This window comes from Alligator mississippiensis, chromosome 8 (genome assembly GCF_030867095.1).
Source record: "Alligator mississippiensis isolate rAllMis1 chromosome 8, rAllMis1, whole genome shotgun sequence".
Taxonomy (NCBI): domain Eukaryota; kingdom Metazoa; phylum Chordata; order Crocodylia; family Alligatoridae; genus Alligator; species Alligator mississippiensis.
The window spans coordinates 11,499,611-11,521,088 of record NC_081831.1 but is presented as its reverse complement, the minus strand read 5'-3'; the positions used below and the strand labels follow the sequence as shown (position 1 = coordinate 11,521,088).

At 51.1% G+C, this 21,478-nt stretch overlaps 1 long non-coding RNA gene across 1 annotated transcript; it reads left to right on the top strand.

Annotated features, from left to right (window-relative positions):
• The first annotated feature begins 895 nt into the window (after positions 1–895).
• LOC132252089 (uncharacterized) lies at positions 896–11,483 on the top strand. Its single transcript, XR_009463826.1, has 3 exons — positions 896–1,052; positions 8,927–9,296; positions 10,156–11,483. It is a non-coding gene; the product is annotated as an uncharacterized LOC132252089 (long non-coding RNA).
• The last annotated feature ends 9,995 nt before the right edge of the window (positions 11,484–21,478 follow it).

Below are 21,478 nucleotides of genomic sequence, written 5' to 3'. Positions count from 1 at the left end.
TACAAACTCATCTGGGAAGATCAACAGCAAATAGGTAGAGCTCTTTTCTCCCCAGCACCAGCTGGCGTGACAAGGAACAATGGTAACAAGTTGATGGAAAATAGGTTTAGGTTAAAGATCAGAAGGCAATATTTTACAGTTAGAGTGTCCAAGATCTGGAACCAGCTTCCCAGGGAAGTGGTCCTCGCCCCTACCTTGGGCAAATTCAAGAGGAGGTTAGATGATCACCTGTCTGGGGTCTTGTGAACCCAGCATTCATTCCTGCCTGTGGCAGAGGGTCAGGCTAGATGATCTGTTCAGGTCCCTCCTGACCCTAGCTGCTATGAAACTATGATATGTGTGTCAGTGCACTGTGTGCGCCTGCCACTTGCAACCAGGGGGTTGCGTAGCCCCGGTGTGAGGGGGCAGTAGTGTGAGAGGCCCCAGTGTGAAGGGGGCCAGCGACGAGGAGCCCGAGAGGGGCCGTACATCGAGCCCGGTAGAAGGCCAACACAACAATAGGCCTCGAGGGGGCAGGGTCCTGCGGCGGTCAGCCTGAAGGGGAGAGTACGCTCGACTGGCCCAAGCTGGGGCCAGGACCACGAGGGTCAAAGGGCCGGGGGCCCACCGTGAGGGACGCCCAAGAGCCGGGGGCCTGGGGTCCCGACTGGCCTTGAGGTGGGCCAGGGCAAGAGGCCAAAGGTTCCGGGGGAACCACACCCGAGAGGGGAAAGTAGCTTCGGGAGAAGGAACAGCAGGACGGTGAGCCCAGTTGAGAGGATAGCAGTGCGTGGGGTCTAAAAGACCGGAGGCTCGAGAACATGGGGAGCCCCAGCGAGGGGGCGGTGATGAGTGAGCCCCAGGAGGGGGCAGTCATGATTTAAGGAGGGGAGGAGTGTGGCAGATCACAGGGTGTCTCTGCCACTTTAAGGGCCTGGAGCTGGCAGCCTCCAGGTGCCTGATTAGGGCAGCCATTTTGAGGCTTAGGCTGCTTATATAAACAAGGCAGTTTGGCTGCAGGAAGGGAGGCAGCAACATTGTCTGGCTGTAGGGCTGGTGTGAACAACCCGGAGGTAAGGGGGAGCTGCAAGGGGTTGGTAGGAGGCTCCTGGTCCTGGGCATGACCTGAAACTGCACCCTGCCAGGAGTGGGTGGCCTGGTGGGGCTCTCAGTGGTGCGGGAGGCCCCAGGAAATGCCAGGCCAGTTACCACCCCGGTGAAAGGCGGGTTGGGGCACCTTAACCCCTAGCTCCCACCACCACCGGGTGGGTTACCCATGTGCTTGTTGGAGGGCCTAGAGGGCCAGTGTTGTGAGGGGCCCAGAGAGGGCGGACCCCGGGAGTGGGAGTGATGTGGGCGTGGTGCTGCGGTTGCCCCCGAGAGGATGGGGAGTAGTGGCACGGTGAGGCCCAGTGACAGTGAGCGGCTAGAGAGACCCAGCCTGAAGGGGATAGTACCCCCGACTGGCACAAGCTGGGGCCAGGACTACGGTAGTCAAAAGGGCCGGGGGCCCACCGCGAGGGATGCCCAAGAGCCGGGGCCTGGGGTCCCGACTGGCCTGGAGGTGGGCCAGGGCCAGGTAGCCGACGGTTCCGGGGGAACCACACCTGAGAGGGGGACATGGCTTCAGGGGGGCCAGGTAGCCCGGACGAAGGCGGAGAGGCCGCCTGATCGGAAGGATCATAGAGGGGTCCTGTTAGGACGATTCTGGGGCCCAGTGTGGGGCCGGTGATAGTGTTAACACTGAGATGCCATCTGCGAGGCTTGGGCTGCGGTATTAGGGGAGGTTGGAGCTGCAGAGCGCCCCCTGGCATCGGGGCATTACAATGGGCAGCCTCCCGCTTAATTGACATGGATATATGAATCAATTATCATCAAAGGCATGGCGGGCGAGATAAGCGGGCGGTTGCCCAGACACAGGTGGGCGAGCCACGAAGAGCTCGGCCCTGAGTAGGCCCCTGTCACGGTGACAGGTGGGCGGGCCACAGAGCTCGGCCCCAAGAGGCCCCCTGTCACAATATGATACTATGATTCCTAGCCAGCTGTATCTCCTTTCCAGATTTGGGCATCTAGAGCTCACTCCCAGCTGAATTCGGCCTTTTCTAACTCGGTCCCATACTGAATATGAATATCTTCTGCTGACCCCTGCGGAGTACAGCTCGCCTCTTATCCCTAGTTCACCACGTTCTAACTCCCCAACTTGCCCAACGGTTGTGTCTTACTTTGGATTAGCCTTTCGCTCACTGCATCTTTTAGCAGGTCATCCAGCTGTCAGGGAAGCCTGTTACTCTCAAGGTCTTGGGACCTTTGGAGTGTCTTAGCTTAATTAAAGCTTAGCATATTCAGATATCTTGACTTGTGTAGGAGGTGGATAATGCAGATACCCAGTGTCTTTGGTTTAATTATAGCTAAGCATATTCATAGCCTGGCATACCCCAAACTCATACAGTCCCCATGGCTGTCAGCAAAGCATCCTGCCAGGAATGGCATGCACTGTGCCAAGATACTTGGAAGCCAAGCAGTACCCCCCATCTCAGCTTGTTTCCTCCTCATCTCCCAGATTTGAAGTGGCAGCTGGCTGTATTTGTTGTGTCGTGTGATTGTGGAGTTCTTCTCCCAAACCAAAGCCAACAAGGCCCTGGATGGACCCTGTTATGGTTTGTAAATACCTTAATGACTTCAATAAAGGCCTGGAAGAAACATCCCTCAAGAGCTTCCTTCATGCAGCCAACAGTAACCCACAGTGGTGCCCTGCTCTCTTCTCCTTTGTTTTTTACCTTCTGGTTTCTTCATGGGTTCAAAGGGGCGGGCTGGAGAAGACAGTTACAGCAAGGCGGGCATCCAGTCAGCAGATGACAACGCCTGGAATGGACTGGAAGGCAGACGGGCTGAAGGATGTACAAACCTCAGAGAGGAGGACCCTGTGCTGGACAGAAGCAGCAGGGGCTTTCTAAAGGGAAGAGAAGAAAAATCACTCTCAAGAAAAATAATGCGAGTCCGATTCCCTTGGACACAGAAGCACCAAACCCCTTTAGCAAATATCTCAAGCTCCATCTTTGAACCTGCTGAGTCTCTTGCTGTTCCTCCTTTCCAGAGGCTAGTCCAGAACCTCATTTCTGTGAGGCTTAGAAGTTTGTCTATTTTCCAGCCCCTTATTAATGCCCAGATGGGCTTGTGCCAACTTGCTACTTGAGCTTCCATTTGCCTCCTGACTCCCTGAGGTTTACACTGTGGGGTGTTTCTCAAGAGCAGTCCCTTCCACTTTCAGACTTCATGTTGATCAGCCCCTCCATCAAGGATTATCCACCTCCTACCCAAATCAAGATATCTGAAATTTATGACACAGGGCATGGTCACAGCTAATCCTTGCTTCCAGGCTTTACCCGTATTTAAGGAATAACCTTCCTCTGCACTCGGGCTTCAGATCATAGCAAGTTGGTTCCATGTTCTGCTGGATACTGTTATGTATGAAATCAGTTTGGGGTTTTCCAGGCTGCTCAAAAGCCTGGCCTTCCAGGACCCAAAGCCCTGGGGTGGCCCTTCCTTGCCCCATCTGGGGCTGGGTTCACTAGGGTTGTCAGACTTCCTGACACAGAGCTAGGAGCCTTCAAGTCCTAGGAGCTCCAGCAACAGCCCTGGGACACTTGGGGTTAAGTTCCTGCTGCAACACATGTTGAATGATTTTTAGAAAGTGAGTGTTCCTGTGAGACAGTGAAGAAACCTTCCCTCCCAGCCGAAGGCCTACCCAGTAACTTGGTGGCCAGGGCACTCTCTTGGGTTGTGGGATGCTGAGATTTCAGTCCTTGCAGTGAGTCACATCACACAGGGACTAGAACCTGGGTCTCAGATGACCTTTAAGCTAAGCACATGCTATAGGGGGCCTGGCTGGGGGGACTTGGTCATAGGAGATTAGTAATGTAGAGTATGCACCTATCCAGTTCCAAGAGCATGGTAATATCAAGGTGTCAGTGGAGACATAATGTTTTGTCACAAGCAGGAAAACTTAATAGACTGTAGGACCTGGGATGTACGATACATGTTGGGGACCAAGTAGCTAAGCAGCAGCTCTGCTGAAAAGGACGTTGGACAATAAGCTGAATATGAACCAACAACATGCCCTTTTGCCCAGAAGGCTAACGGCATCCTGGGTGCATTAGCAGGAGCGTTGCCTATGGAAGCGTGTGCAGACAGCTGATTCTGCGGAAACAGATGCTCCTAAGCCACCTTTGGACGCGTCGGCTTGGATTTCCAGCTGCTCTGCTGGGTTGATGCATCTAAGCACAGGTGCCATGGTTATGGTTTGCTTGAGCTTATCCAGGGCTGCCTGATGCTCAGGTCCTCCTTGTCTGATAATGTCATACCTGAAAAGCGCTCTCAGCGGGGCTATCAGGCTGGACTCATGTGGCATGTACTGCACCAAGTACTGAGCGGTTCAGAGGAGTCTCTGAAAGCCTCTTTTGTCTGTTGAAGGGGGCATCCTGTTGATGGCTTCCACTTTGTTATTGTCTGGTTTGACATCATCTTTTGAGAAGATATGGTCCATATATCTAACACTGTTGACTAAACACTGTATTTTTCCTTCTTAAACTTTACTCCTTTCAGACGTACTCTCTCCAGGACTTGTTTCAGGACACTGTCATGTTCCTCTTGGGCAGGCGCTGCAATGAGCATGTCATCCATGATTATGTGGATTCCTGGAAAGTCACCAAAGCACTCCTGATTCTTCTCTTCGAATACTTCTCTAGCTGACTTAACAGCAAAGGGCAGGCGACTGAAGTGGTACCGTCCCATGTGGTGTTAAAGGTACACAGCTCTGCCGCTTCCTTATCCGATTTTGACTTGCCAGTAGCCGTCCTTTTCGTCAAGAATGGTGTACAGCTGCTTACCTGACACATTCTTCTGCACATCTTCCACAGTGGGAATTGAAAAGCGGTGCCTCAAGCACTGCCTTGTTGAGGTCTCATGAGTCTAGAGAAAGTCAGAGCAAACCATCCTTCTTTTGTGTGATCACAAGGCTTACTGACCCAGGGTATGGACTTGGTCACCTTTGTAATGACTCCCATTGCTTCCAGCATTTCGAGGGCAGGCCTCAACTTGCCTAGGGTTGCATAGGGAATTTTTCTACACCCATGCACAACTGATGGTACCACTGGGTCAACATCAATGTGATGGGTACCAGGAAATTGGCCCAAACCTTCAAAAACAACTGGCTATAGTTTGAGAAGGTCCACCTTGGTTGCAGGTGCTGTCAGAGCCATTTCAGGGACTCGTCTGATAAGGTCTAAGGTGGTGTATGCCCCCGTACCAAGTATTGGTGTGTCACTATTGTCTGTTATATAAAGTTAAATTGGATTTATTAGCACCAGATTTGCAGCGTGCAATGATTGCACCTTGTGATTTGATGCGTGCACCGCCAAATGCAACCCATGTAACATGAGCTGGGGTATTCCATACTTTGCCTTGCAAAGCCTTTGCTATATCTGCTGGGATACTGTTTGCTTCTGCTCCAGTATATAACTTAAAATCAACCGAAAAGCCACCAATCATGACTGTGGTATACCAGGCCTTCCCGTTATCAAAGGTCTGTGGGTGCTGCTTTGCAAATACTGCGCTGACATTTGGGGTGCTGACTCCTTTTGCAGATATTGGAGCCTCTCCCTTTGACATGCACATTTTTGTTCACTCCCAAGCATTTGTAACACGTTTCTCCCAAAGCTGGGCAGGGCCGAAGCTTGTGTGTACTTCCACACCTTCTGCAGGTTCTGTCTCTGTTAGTTTGATTGCCCTCCTATGGACCAGACTTCACTGCTAGCTTGCTTCGTTTTTGCTTTGCTTTTCTTTTTCTCAATTGTCTGCAGAAGCAAGCTTGCATACATAACTTGGGTCTGAGCACTTGTGAAAGCCTTTGCTCTTTAGATATCCACAGCCTGTACTAGGGTGAGAGAGGGATTTTCCAGAAGACTTTCTTTGAGTTTGCAGGCAGCTATGCTGAAGACAGTTTTGTCCCTCAGCAAGTCCAAATTCACAACCCTGTGCTCTGCTTCTGAGCTCAGTAACAAAATCATCTATGCCTGCAGCCTTATTGTATCTAAGTGGCCCGAACTGAGACCTTTCAAAGACAGGGTTTTTTCTGGTTTTGCAGTAATTCTTGAATACTGCAAGTACCTCTGGAAGAGTTTTGTTATTAGGGTCTGCAAACATCCCTTGCACGTTGTAGATCTCTAGGGGTTTCTCCCCAGTGCAGTGAAGCACGACTGCAATTTTATAATCCTCGGCCTCTTCCTCAGCCTTCGTAACTGCAAGGTAGGTATAATCAAAGCTTCTGTTCCATTTCTTTTCTTTGAATGAAAGCTGTACCCACTGAAACAGGATGCTGGTGACTCCACCAAGAGACAGGTCACTTCTGACACCATATAATGTTTACTCCACGCCACTGGGTTCAGACCTCCACGCCTGTGGGGTTCTGTCCTTGAGTCACCCTCGAGACCGGTGCGGTGGTAAACAGCTTTAGCTTTATTAGGAACAGGATTCAGCAACTCACATGCTCACAGCAGGGAGAACTACAGCTACCCACCACAAACCAAACCATGTCATCCCACTGCTTTCCCTTAAAGGCACATCCCATATACCACAACAGAAACTGCAAAGTAAGGAAGTGGCTGGTGGCTGTCACGGCTCCTTTCTCAGTTCTGTTGAAAGAAAGCAGGTGCCAGGGCTGTTGCAGAGACCAGATTCATCCACAGAGGAACCAGGACCATGCAGGTGCTCCTTTGGCTCTGGGTTCTCTTCCTCGGTAAGCGTGACATGGGCTGTCTGGGGATACCTAGAAATGCCTTGAAGTGACTGGGCTGGGGCAGGCTGCAAGCACCTGTGGCTTCTTCCTTGCAGCTTGGACGCCCCCGCTGCTGTGTGTTGTACTCAGAGCTGGATCCACAAGGTCCAGCTGGAGCTTCCAAACTACACAGGGCAATAACACCAAGATCCTTAAGTCTAAACCAACAGTGTCCTTTGTGCTGAGGAATCTTCCCATGGAGACGGGTCAGTGGTGTGAGCTCAGGATTTTCTGATGAGTGTCAGGATATTTGCTGGTTTTCTTAAAGACTCAGTTCCCATAGGCATGTAATGAAGGTGGATTCTTAGCTGAGTCTGACACCGAAAAGACTAAGACTTTAACTTTCATTATTCCAGAAGGAAGGTGACACTGTGTAGAGTTACCATATGTCTGGGTTTTCCCGGACATGTTCTCTTTTAAGATCCTCCAACTTCAATCTAGGCCGTCTTTAAAAATATTATGAAATGTTCAGGATTTTGGTCAGCTTAGCTTCAAAGCCTTTCCCAGCCTTGCCCTAGCAAAGAGCTGCTTGGGGCTGGGGCAGGGGGATTGGAGGCAGGGCACACCCACACGTGGCCCGCATGTAGCCAGGGAGGGAGTGGGAGTGGGAGCAGCCCGGCAGCTGAACGCAGGTAAGTCTGGAGGGGGCAAGGGTTGGAGGGCCAGGGCTTGGGGACGGTCAGGGTGTGTGGGGGCCGGGGTGTGGATGGGTGTGTGGGGGAGTGGATGCCTGCCAGCCCTTCAGGGGCAAGAAGGAGCTACATGGCCAGGCAGGACTGGGGGGAGCAGGGGGCTGCAGGTCAGGAATGAGGGGCATTGGCTGGGCAGGGCAGGGAGCTGTGGCTTGGGTATGAGGGGCACCGCGGGGCAGAGGACGGTGGGTCAGGAGGGCAGGGCAGTGGCAGCACCAGGGGGTTGAGGGTCAGGAGTAAGGGGCACCAGCATGGCCCCGTGTGGCAGGGTTTGTGGATTGGGAGTGAGGGACACTGGCAGGGCTGGGCGGGGGGGTTGGGAGTGAGGGGCAACAGAATGGGCAGGGGCAGGGCACCCGCATATTACTGCCCACCCCCCACAGTCATACACCTTCCCCTCCCCCTCTCCGTCCTCCCTGGCGACAGGTGTCCTCTTTTTGCAACCAGAAATACGGTAACCCTAACACTGTGCCTGGAAGGCAGCTTCCCCAGGCAGTTGTCAGACAGCAGAAAAAAGAAACAGGAAGATATTTTGAATGGAAAACCTGGAAATTGCTCTGGCAAAATGGAAATGCATATGAGAGGCCGTGTTTACCTCAAAAAATGAACACTTAAAATGTTGTTGCAAGTTGACAAATCCAGATTGTGCATTGCTAGACTCTGTTTCAGTCCAGTTTTTCCCACTCTGAAAAGATCTGACCGTTCTTAATGCTTAAGTTTTCCTACAGAAAATGTTCTCGCAAGAAAAACTTTCCAGCTAAAAAGTTTGAGTCCCGGCAGTGCCCGCACCACATGTACCAAAGCAGGGCACACGCTTCAGCATCCCCTGCCCTATCTTGGGCACAGGGATGGAGCATCATTGCAGGGAGACAGGCTCAGGGATTCCCTGTCTCCTGCACAGGCTGGGCGTTGATAGGATGTGGTGACGGGCCCCAGAGAGCGATGGGCCCTGAAGGCAGGTTGAGGTCTGTGATGCCCAGCTATGACAGAGACTAGTGAGACACAAATGCTCCTCATAATCAGGGGTGTACTTGGTAGCCGTGTGGGTCTGAGACAAAAAGACATACAAAAAACTAGAACTCCTGGATCCATAATGATACCTTTTATTAGACCAACTGGAGAATGGCAAGAAAATTGGCCTTTTCTTGCCATTTTCCAGTTGGTCTAATGAAAGGTATCATTTTGGAACCAAGAGTTCTAGTTTTTTGTATGCCTCATAATCAACAAATTTGCCCCTAATTAGAGGTGGGGGGGGGGTTCTTATCTATTTGCTGCCCCCATAGGGACTGGATAAGGATGACAAACATTTCAGCATTTCTCAGCTCTGTCCCTGCAGCCGAACACATCAGAGGCCAAAGCAATCCCTGCACTACTCCTCACCGCTGGAGCATGGAAACGACTCCCCATGTCTCTGCCTCCACAGGCTGCTGCGCAGGAATAGACCTTTGGTCACTGACAGATCTTAACGCAGTGACAGGCCCGGAGATGGCGATGGGACCTGAAGGAGGTTCGGTGTCTGTGATGTGCCACTATAGGAAAGGCTATGAAGAGTATCCAAAATTCTGGTGCAGAAACCACCTGGTATCGTGCTTGGGCAACTACATCATAGAGACCATAAGGCCAGAGGCTGAGGTGCGGCAGGACCGATTCTCCATCCAGGACAACCACACCCAGCGCACCATCACGGTGACCGTGGAGAACCTCATCAGGGCAGACACCGGCACCTACCTGTGTGGGATTAGAAGGACACTGAGAGTTGATCCCTCACCCTGTGAAACTGCTTGTGTCTCCAGGTAAGTCCCTGCCCTGCTCCTGTCCACAGGAACACCAGGGCATTTGCAGTGCAGTGCACCACCCATGTGAGTCCGTGCCCTGCCCTTGCTAAAGCCAGATCCTATTAAACAGTTGGCAAGAGACGGGGCGGGGGTGCAGGCATGTGGATGGTGGCAGGGGAGGGCAGTGCCATGATGAGCCATTTCTCGACTCGTGCCCAGCTCCTCCTGCCCAACACCACAGCCTCATCAAGGAATCCCCCTCGCAGGGATCGGGGCATGCGGCACTGCAGGTGAATATGCTGAGGGGCAAGTTCCCATGCCCAGGTGGTCTCCTAGGTGCAATCTCACAGTGCAGATGGGCTCCTGCCCTTAGCCCCAGGCAGTGCCCAAACCCCCCCACCATGATCTCCCCCAGCTGGAACATGCCGGCTCATCTTCACACACTGAGCTCCTGGTTGCTCACTCCTGGTTTCAGGGGACCACCTGAGGCAGTGGTTGTAGATGCTTTCCAGGACTCTCCCGCAGGGAACAGGGCTCTTTCCTGGTGCAGGTGCTGGAGTGGGGCTGGGTCTCAGTGCCAAGCCCGCTGCTGACAGGACCAGGGAAGCTCCTGAAGAAGTAGGTCTGGTAGCACCAGGAGAGTCCTCATGTTTTGTGGGGACCAGCCCATCTGCATGCATTACAGAGTGATACGCACTTGCTGGCCATGCCCTTGAGGCCCACCATGAATCATCTCACAGGCCTAAAACACTGCAGTTGCTGAAGCTGAGCTCTAACCCTGGAACCAGCCCTACTGACTGAGCAGGCACCCTGGATGCTGCCATGTTAACCATGCAAGGGGCGGTATGGCTAAGGTTATGCGCTCTGCCTCCCAAAGCAGGTGGGGAGCAATGAGGACAGCCTTGCCAGCCGTCTATTCTGGACTGACGGATGCACCTGGGACTGCTGTAATGTGTTAAAGACTCGCTTCCTCCCAGGCTTCCTGTGTACAGCTCCACAGGCTGCAGCTTTCCAGAACCAAAGATGAAGAGCCTTTTTCTGTCCGTCCTTGCCTGCCCCTGACACGCCCCTGTGCTAGGGATGGAGGGGAGCCTAAGACCACCTATGCCGTACCCGAGGTGGGGGAATGTCCCCCCAGTGACTTCAGGGATTTCATGGTCCCTACACACCCTGGTAATAAAGCTATGCCTTGCATCTACTGATGCATCTCAAAGAAGACCCAAGAAGTCATCCTCCCGCTTTACTCGGCCACAGCTGGAGTATTGCATCCAATTCTGGTCTCCACACTTTAGAAAGGATGTGGAGAGGCTCGAGAGAGTCCAGAGAAGAGCCACGCACATTATTAGAGGTGAAGAGTACAGGCCTTATGAGGAGAGGCTGAGAGGCATGGGACTCCTCAGCCTGGAGAAGTGAAGGCTCAGGGGTGACTTGGTGGCAGCCTATAACTATACAAGGGGTGTGCATCAGGAACTGGGGAGAGCTGGGAGAGCATCTGTTCACCAGGGCACCCCAGGGGAAGACAAGGTCTAACAGTGACAAACTGCTGGATGACTGTTTTAGACCGGACACACAGTCATATCTACTCTGGATACCTTTAAGAAATGCTTCTATGCTTATCTTGGGGGGTGACCTGACCCCAGCTGACTTCCTGCCCCTTGTGCACTAGGGCTGGACCCGACGATCTCGCAAGATCCCTTCCAAGTCTCATGTCTTGCCATCTATGCAATCTATGGCAGCAGAGGACAAAATCGTTTCCAGTTCTTAGGTTTGAACCTTGTTCTTAGAGAGGAGAACGTCTAGTGTCACTGAGAAAGTGGCTGTGCTTCAGCGTGGAGGGAAGCCACATGTCTGTGGGAGGGCGAGCATGGGCTGCAGCTCGGCAAGTAGCACCCAAGTGAATCAGAGCCTGGGGTGATATCACAGTGAACTAATAATACTTATAAGCCAGACAGCAGGCAGGTGTTCAAGCATGGGGCATCTTTTTAATCTTACAGCTGGTATGTAAAAGAGTTATTTGAGGTTCTGGGGTGCAGCCGCGGGTGTTCACTTGTCCAATCCATCTGCAACACAATTCACTGTGATGTCAGCCTTTTGGGGTTCATCCATCAGAAGCGGGGACCCACCCGTGTTCCCATCCCAGCTACAGCCCTGCTGGGTGAATGTAAGATTTGATTCTTCACCCCTCAATGACTCTTCCTTCCTCACACTCAGCAGGATGGACACTGCCAACCCCGCTTCCTGCACCCTCCACAAAGCCAACCTCAGCATGGACAGCTGCTAAGGAAGATGAAGCCAATTTCCCTAACCAACACCCCACCCCAGCAGGGTGAGTGAGAGCCATCATGATCGTGGGCGCGGTGGTTGTCTGTCTCATGGCAGTTCTCACAGTGCAAGGGATCCCTCCTCCTTCAGCTTCCTCCTCCTTCAGACAACAGTGTTGTACCTTAGTGGGCGGCACTGGTAGGAGCGTTGCCAGCAGGTCAAGGGAAGTGATTCCTCCCCTCTGGTCAGCACTGGCGAGGCACCTCTGGAGTCCTGTGATCAGCTTTGAGCCCCCCTTGACTAAAGGGATGTGGACAAATTGGAGAGAGTCCAGGGGAGGGCAATGAAAATAGTGGGGGGGCTGTGGCACATGACTTATGAAGGGAGGCTGAGGGAACTGGGTTTATTTAGTCTACAGAAGAGAAAAGAGAGGGGATTTAATAGCAGCCTTTAACTACGTGAAGGGAGGTTCAAAAGAGGATGGAGCAGGACTGTTGTCAGTGGTGGCAGAGGACAGAACAAGGAGCAATGGGCTCAAGTTTCAGGTAGCGAAGTGTAGGTTAGAGATTAGGAAGGATTTTCTCACCAGGATCTCAGTAAAACACTGGAACAGGTTACCCAGAGAGGTTGATCCATCTCCATCCTTGGAGGTTGGTAAGCCCCGGCTAGACAAAGTCTTGGCTGGGATGATATAATTGGGGATGGTCCTGCTTTGAGCAGAGGTTGGACTAGATGTGACCTCCTGAGGTCCCTTCCAACCCTCATTTTCTATGAGCCTTTGATCTTACAATGTGTCATGTCTCAGGTGGAGACTGATTTCTTTTTCTCTTTCCACCTCTTCTCTCATCTGAACCCCTAAAGCCTACTAGTCCTTCTGTGAAGTCTCCATCATTCCCACCATGTTCACTACACCACCAGCTGCCTCCGGGATTTGGCACTACCGGGAAGAAGTAAAGCTCTTTCCGGCTGTAACAGGGAGTCCTCGTCCTTTCCTGAAGCTTGGTGGGACGACCTGCGTTCTTAAAAGCCATGCTCAGATCCAGCTCAGTCCGGTCCTGTATTCCTGTTGGCAGCTACCCAGGCACAGAGCCAGCATGTGATTCTGCTGTTGTAACCCTCATCCCTTCTCCTTCCTGCAGCTCGTTTCCTTTATGTGTGACACCCTATCGAAGGGTGCCTTCCTGCAGCATGTACTCAGGTGTGGGGCGTATGCTGGACGCTGTGCAGGGGGGCACATTTGGTGCAGCAACCAAAAGCATGTCCTGCCCACCCCTGTCCCCTAAAGTCAACCAAAACCAGTCCCACACAACCCACCAAGTTGACTGTTCATCTGTTGATTTAGTTGATGAATAAAAGGCACCAAGCACAGCACAGATTACATACCCAAACTAGCTGCTGCTACAATTTAGTAGTAGAAGGTGGGGAGGGTAAGTTTGTTATGAGGTGCCCTCTCGTGTCTTTAACTGGTAATTACACATTAATGAATTTTGAGTCTTAAACCCAATCGTGCAAAATAGTAACAAGAACCATCATGGTACTAGTGAGAGACAAAAACCCAAAGAGTATATTTATCTAGAGAAGTCAACAACATGTGCAGGCGCCCATTGATTCCCATGACAAGTCCCTTTGGCACTTCTGCCCTTGTCCAGCCTAACGGAGACTTAAGTGCAAGTGGAGACAATCTACAAGAGACCCGTGATGACACTGCGAACTGAAACCCTTTTAAAAACGTGCCTTTCCCTCTGCTGCCGGGTGTGTCTGCGAGCTTGGCTCAGCTACACCAGCCAGCTTCACATTTGCTGCTGAGCAATTCCACCACGTGCTGTGAACTGTCAGTCTCAGGCACCAGGAGCGGTGGGTGGAAAGTTCACCTGGGACGACCACATCCGGTGCACAGACTGAGAATCAGATGCAGGCAGGTAGTGGCATCTACCTGTGCAGGGCAGTGAGGTCTCTAATTGTTGATCCTGAGCACTTGGGGGAACCGACCGTGTCCCCAGGTAACTTCTTGCCCTGCTCCCCCCAGCTCTGGGCAGGACAGTGTCTGGGGTTGGGTGCTGGGACAGGCTCTAGATGTTTTGGTCCCTGGTACCCTCAAACGGGAGGGGTTAAGCCCTGTAGTCTATAACCCGCTTCACCCTTCAACACTCGGGTCCACATGGGAACACCTTGGGTTCCCACAGAGCAAAGAGCACCCCTGGTCAGGCTGCAGCCCCCGGTGCGCTGCCATTGCAGCAGCCTCTCACAGCCTGACTCCGCAGTCCAGTCCCATCTCCCCTGACAGACGTAGCAGAGTCCCCTCGTACTGGCTCAGACAGTGCCTGGGTACGTCCCTTCCTTTCCAGCCATGAGGGGTGTTGCTCCAACTACCAAAGGATTTGGCAGATGCCTGCCCAACGTACAGCCCATCAGCCACAGCATGCACCTGCTGAAGCTCTCTTATCTATTGCAGCTTTCTCCGTGGTCACCATCAACCACAGAGGCCCCAGCTCATACCCGCTCCTGCGAGCCCATCTGCACATGGAGCATGTCTATAGCAGGCAAAGCCTGTACCTCACACTCTCCTGCAGTGAGTGCCCACCTCCCTGCCCTGTGGCACTGTGTATACAATATTCAACCATCCCGGCTTCATAAGTAAGGTCACACCTTTGGTGATATTATCAGACAGAGCAGCTTTTGTCAGCAGCTACTTGGAGGTCTACTTAGGCACAGTGAAATGTAGGAAAACATGAGCATTGGGAAGACACAGACTGAGCCTGTTCACTCCCGACTGTCGCTGGCTCTGTTATTGCATGAATGAGACCCAAAGTAGGTTCTGGGGGTCTGTCAGTGATGGGTGCTTAAACCTTCATGTTCCCTTCCCACCTTCAGGAAGAGAGCAGTCTAGTCCAACTAAGAGGGCTCAACTTCTCACTCTACACCATCCTCCACCCGCAGGTCCCAGGCCAGCAGCATCCATTTCCTGCTCCTGGTTGGCTTGAAGGTGCCCGTCTTCTTGTGCATGGTCTGTGCCGTGGTGTGGATGAGCATGCGCTACAGGGCCAGCTCCAATGACACGGTGCCACACAGACATGGTAAGAGCCTCCGGCATTTGTCCCATAAGTTAACCCATGGTCATCACAAACTCCAGGGCATCATGTGTTGTGTGTCCTTGGATCCATTCAGGCAGGAGACCAGCTGCTGAAGTCACACTGCCGCTGCTCCCCAGTTCCCCCACTGGTCCAGGGGTTATGCTGGAATCATCCCTGGTAGGTTTGAGCCCAGTGGAGTTTACTCCCAATGGAGCTGAGCTCAGCTTCCTTGCCAGATGGGGGTTGGAGCCATCGCCTCCCCCATTCCCGACCTACCCAGGAAGAACTCCTCGAGTCCTGTCTCTTGAGGTGTCCCCATTGTATTTAAACCTACACATGATAAAACCTCCAACCCTGTACACCCTGCCATGTTGGCCACGTCACAGTTAGGCCAAACTTTAGTATATATTATAGGTGAGGGGACCTTCTCACTGCCCTGTAGTCCTTGATGCAGGATCTCAGGCCAGACTGCATTAAGATGACTGCTGTCTCCAAGCGACCAGCATCAAAAAAATCCTTAATACTGAACAAGACAATTCCCCCACCTTGAGCATAGACAGATGTCCAAAAGGCACCAAACCGCCAAAGGTTAGTGCTGACTTAGTTAAGGAGCACTTGAAAGGGCTGGAAGGGTGCAATTCAACAAAGATAAATGTCAGGTACTCCACCTAGGAAGGAGGAATCCCCAGCACACCTGCAGGTTGGGGATGACCTCCTCAGCACTCAGCGGCTGAGAGGGATCTTGGAGTCATAGTTGACTCCAAGATGAACAGGAGTCGGCAGTGTAATGAGGCCATCAAGAAAGCCAATCACCCCTTGTTGTGCATTAGCAGATGCATGACCAACAGATCGAGGGAGGCGATGCTCCCCCTCTATGTGGCATTAGTCAGGCTGCAGTTGGACTACTGTGTCCAGTTTTGGGTGCCGCACTTGAAGAGGGACACAGAGGATCTGGAGAGGGTTCAGAGGAGGGCCACTCACATGATTAGTGGTCTTCATGAAAGACCCTATGAGGAGAGGTTGAGGGAGCTGGATCTCTTCAGACTTCACAAAAGATGCCTGAGGGGTGACCTTGTAGCCGCCTACAAGTTTATCAGGGGAAGACAGCAGGGAATTGGGGATGTGCTGTTTACCAGAGCACCCCAGGGAGTAACTAAGAATAATGGGTGCAAACTAGTGGAGAGTAGATCTAGGTTCGACATTAGGAAGAAATTTTTTACAGTAAGGGTGGCCAGAGTCTGGAATGGGTTTCCAAGGGAGGTGGTGCTGTCACCTAACTTGGATGTCTTCAAGAGGAGACTTGACAATCACCTGGCTGGGGTCGTCTGACCTCGGTCCTTTTCCTGCCAGGGGCAGGGGGTCAGATACGATGATCCATTGGGTCCTTTCCGACTCCATAATCTATGAATCTATGAATCCTGCCCCAGTCACCACTGGTCTCTGGTGTGTTACAGATCATGACCTGCCTCACTCCTAGGCCTGGGAAGGGCCTCAACTATCACACCAGCAATGCCTCCACCTGCCCTGCGTTCAGCATCTCCCAGGCACAAACCTGATTCTCCGCTCCCTTACACTGAAGTCAGTTTGGAGCAAAGTCAAAGGAGCTCCTCTGGGAACAGCCCTTTCACCCTGAGACAAATCCAGGATCCTTGTGAGGAGAGTAAGGCCCAGGATGTCTTTTCCTAGATCTTCAGGGAGTGAAGGGGTGCTAAGAACTGGGATTTATATGTTATATGTGGAATCAGAGTTTAAAGTTATCATAATAAATCAAATTTCATTTTTCCCCTTAAAGATAGGCTCTTTATGGATAAGACCTGAGACAGCACTTGAGATGTAGGCCTCCACCTTTCTTGGATCTCCGTTTGGTCTCACAAGCTCAGCTGGCAAAGTATCCCTTCAGGCATTATGTAGGGATATCTGAAGACTGAATAATCCATCAAGTACTTGTAGCTCATCCTTTTTTTCCCCTCTCTTCCTAGTTTTGAGCAGGCTGCTGCATTTCTTGTTCATTGTGCTAGTGTGGTTGTGTTCTTTGTCTTTTTGCCTAAAACAACTCGAGCCCTGGAAAGACCCTCTTATGCTTTACAAATCCCCAAAGATATATATTTTTTTAATTTACAAGTTAAGATATCCAAGAACAACAAGCAAGATGTGGACCTCTGAAGGCTACATAAGACAACTGCATGGATTCATCTCATGAGGGTTTTCTTGTCTCCCTGGTTATGAAGTGATGGCTATGATTATATTTTGTTGTGCTAATGTGGTTGTAGCTGGATGGCTGCCTGGTGCACTCTTGTGTCTTTTCAATCTTGACTTTATTTTTAATTAAACTATTGGAACGTTTCACTGACCAAACACTAACATCCACCGACGGCCTCCATCATGCAGGGGAGTCCAGCTCATTGGTTACTCACTCTTTCCCATTCGTCCTGCATCCCGGTTTATGAAGACTATGGAAGGGGCAGGTGAGAGAACAGAGCAGCAGGCTGCACCAGTTGAGAAGACAATGACATTAGGGCATTTCAGGGAATCTGCAGGGTTTTTATATTTCCCAAGACACACTGCTGTTCCACACAGAGGCCATTGGCTTTGGGGACATTTTAAAGAAAAGACATGTAAAAGCTTTAGTATGAATATTTTGTTGAACCAGAAGGAATCTCCTGGGTCACTGAGTCCAGTCCCTGATGGTAGCAGGCAACTATGTGGTCTGGTCCCCTTCATGAATGCAATAACTCCATTATAAATTAGTGTAACCCTGTGCTGGCATGCTACGGTCAGGTCATGCGCCAGATTTTGGGTCCTCAGGGTGCCAGTAGCCCCAGAGCCCCTCAGGCAGACTACTGCCTGAGGTGTCCCATGGAGAGGTGTGCTCCTCACCCTCACCGCCCAGGAAGTCACTCTGAACCCAAAGAATATATTATTCTTTGTTATACACAACCGATTGAAATAACATAAAATAAACAAGAAATAATATTTTTATGTATATGAAAAAAATGCATGGTCACAAAACGCTTAGACACAGGAGTAGAAGTGGAAGGCATTTTCTTGGATTTTAGCAAGACCTTTGATACGGTATCTCATCCCATTCTCTTAAATAAATTAAGAGGCTGTGACATAGATGTTTACATGGTCTGGTGGGTGGCATATTGGCTTAGCGGTCGCACCTAGAGAGTGGTTGTAGATGGGTCGGTATTGACCTGGAAGGATGTGGGTAATGGGGTCCTGCAGGTTTTGGTCTTTTGACCTGTACTCTTCAATATCTTCATCAGTAACTTGGATGTGGGTGTGAAGTGTACTCTGTCCAAGTTTGCGGACGATACGAAATTGTGAGGTTGAAATGCGCACTCTGGAGGGTAGGGAACAATTGCAAGCAGACCTGGACAGGTTGGAAAAGTGGGCAGTGCACAGTAGGATGCAGTACAACAAGGACAAGTGCAGAGTGCTGCACTTAGGGCACAAAAATATCCAGTATACCTACTGGCTGGGAAGTGACCCTCTCAGCGGCACAGAAGTGGAGAGGGATCTCGGAGTCAAAGTGGACACCAAGATGAACATGAGTCATCAGTATGATGAAATCATCAGCAAAGCTAACTGCACTTTATCATGCATCAGCAGATGCATCACAAACCAAACCAAGGAGGTGATACTTCCCCTCTATGCAGCATTGGTCAGACTGCAGTTGGAGTACTGCATCCAGTTTTGGGCGCCGTAATTCAAGAAAGATGTTGATAGACTCGAGAAGGTCCAGAGGAGGACCAGTCATATGGTTAGGAGCTTACAGGACATGACCTATGAGGAGAGACAGAGGGACCTGGACCTCTTCAGCCTCCTCAAGAGAAGGCTGAGAGGTGATCTTGTGGCCGCCTACAAATTCATTACAGGGATGCAGCAAGGGATCGGAGATGCTCTGTTCACCAGGACGCCTCTTGGGGTAACAAGGAACAATGGTCACTAACTGACGGAGAGCAGATTTAAGCTAAATATCAGGAAAAACTTCTTCATGGTAAGGGTGGCCAAAATTTGGAATAGGCTCCCAAGGGAGGTGGTGCTCTCCCCTACCTTGGGGGTCTTCAAGAGAAGGCTGGACAGGCATCTGGCTGGGGTCATCTGACCCCAGCAATCTTTCCTGCCTAGGCAGGGGGTTGGACTCAGTCTGTTGATTGAGGTCCCTTCCAACCCTAGCATCTATTAATATAATAGCAATAGTTGATAACAAAACTAACAACTTGGATACAATTGCAACTACACTTTAGCACACTGGAGGGCGGGCGGTGTTCCCACTTTTGTTGAACAACCTGAACACACCTTGCTGTGACCCTTTAAAAGTTTCCTCCTTAATCCGATTGACTGTCTCCTGGTCACAGTCACTTCCCCATAACACTAAATAGCAACACAGCTACAACTGTGATCCACCACTACATGGCAGAAGCAAGGCTTCTGCTGTTCCTGGAAAGGGGAAGCACTTTTAACTAATCCTGGTGTGCAGCGAGATGGCTAATGCATCCCTGGCTGCAGACAAAGGTTTCTGCTTGTTCCACTGCTGGCAGAGTGCTCTTTTGACAGGGAGACAAGGTTTTTTGGGTAAATCTGATATCTTTACTTAGACCAACTCAAATAGTTGGAAAAATTCTGCTTAGCAATCTTTTGGGTATAAATTCCTTTCATCAGGCTGAGGAAGCATCTGCAGTGGGTGTGTGCTCTTCTTGGATGGCTTGCTAAGCAGAATGCTTCCAACTGTTTGAGTTGGTCTAATAAAAGATATCAGATTTACCTAAAAAACCTTGTCTGCCTATGTCCTTAGACCAACACGACTACAATTTACAACCCTTTTAGACAGGCTTGTTTCTGAAAATACACTTACTAGCAAGCAGGATTGATTAGTAGGCCTGTGCGAGTAGGCAGCTATTCAATCCGGCTTCGGATCCGGCTGCTTTGGATGCCAGCAATCTGATCTGGAGCTCTGGATCGGTTTCCCGCTTCGATCCAGTCAAAGCGGCTCCGAAGCTTCAGAGTTGCCTTGGATAATCGGCCATAGGGTATAATGGGGAATAAATGAAATATCTATAACCTTGTTGTTTTTTGTCTGATTTAGATGAAGCTTTCAGAGATGGTAGCCTCTGCTGAGAGCATGAAGCTTACCAAGTTTCAAGAAGATCGGTGCAGGGGGTCAGGGGGAACTGCACCCCAAATTCTTGAAAGCAAAACTCATGTCATGTGTATGTATTATACCACAGGGGGGTGAAAACTGCAGGGATGATAGCCCCCAGTGAGGCCACAAAGCCTGCCAAGTTTCAAGGAGATGGGTGCAGGGGTTTGGGAGGACTGCACCTCAAGCTGCAGACAAGTAAAACTCGTGCCATGGGTGACACTGTGTGTGTTAAGGCGCAGCGGGGTGACAGCTGCAGGGATGGTGGCCTCTGCTGCGGCCACGACACCTGCCAGCTGTCGAAGAGGTCGGTGCAGGGGGTTCTGGGGCCCTGCACCCCTAGCTGCTGACAGGCAAAACTCGTGACATGGGTGTTTGTGCAACTGACTGTCTCTGTCTTGGGGCAGTTGACTGTCTGTATTGATTATTTCCTCTCCTTAGTCTAGTTTTGTAGGTGTTAATAGCAAGGATGGTTCTCTGACTCTATGGTTTGAGCCTTCCCAGTTTAGGTTTCATCATAACGTCCAAGCCAGACACATCACACGACCCAGTCACTAACCCTCTAAGGGCTGTGCCGCTTCTCCCAGCCCCAGCGAGGCTACCAGCCTTGCTTACCAACCCCTCCCAGGGCTCCTCCCCACTCTTTCCCTGGCACCTGTGTCCCTGGCTGCACAGCTCTGAGCCTGCCGGGGGATCAACTTCTCATCGGACAGCACAGGCTCTCTCCCAGTCTCCCCCCGGCTTGGGCTGAGTCTGCCCTGCCTCTGTTCAGGACTGGGGTCTGCTCCTTGTCCCCCTCCTTTGAGCTTCTTTCCTTTTTTTCTTTTGCCTCCCTCAGCTTGTATGGCTCCGTAACAGGTAATCAGAGCCCCTGGTTTGCAATGCAGGCTTTGTCACAATTTAAACACTCTAATAAGAAGCATGCATCGTACACTGCATACTGGTCGGGCTTATGCACCCTCTACAAGGTTTTGCTGCCTCTTCCTTGCAGAGCTCTTAAGCACAGATCATCCACTTGGCTTGCAGCCAGGTGAACTTTGCAGCTGTTACATTAGTTGTGTTTCCTGCCCCCACTGCCTATATAGGAGGCAGCATGTGGAAGCACCAGGCTTGCTAACGTTGGCATTTCTACCTTCTATTCCCGGTTGGCCCTTCTCCACTTCCCTTCTTGTCCTCACTCTCCTTCCTGCATCATTAGGACCCCTGCTCCTTACACCTATGGTAACATCCCACCCTGACTAAAGATGTTGGGGTGAGAGGAATTAACTTGCTCTTCCCTCCATTTTGCCCATTTCTGTCCCAAAGTCTGGCCCCATGGCACTTCCAGGTTCACCCCAGGCGTGCCCGCATCAGATTCATTATGTTACCTCTCTCTTGCAAATCAGAAGAAGAAAGGGAACCTCACATTCAGACATTTTTAACTCCTGTGCTTTTAAAACCAGTCTCATTAAGGTGGGGACTTTTGCAAGCCATGTTGGCCATGAGGCTGACAATCCTCAGAATCAGCCACAGAAAGAATAACGAATAACTTCAGCGGCTGCACCAACAGCTAACCCCTCAGTGCTGACACAGCCCGAGGTTTTCATGCAAATCAGCCAAGGGTTTCAGAGAAGGGAACGTGCAAGACCAAAATTTCCCGTCAACCACTAATGCCCATACAGAAATGAGACTGAGAGTCTGACAGCTAAGTAGGAGCTTCCTTGTGGGGAAGTGAGGCAGCT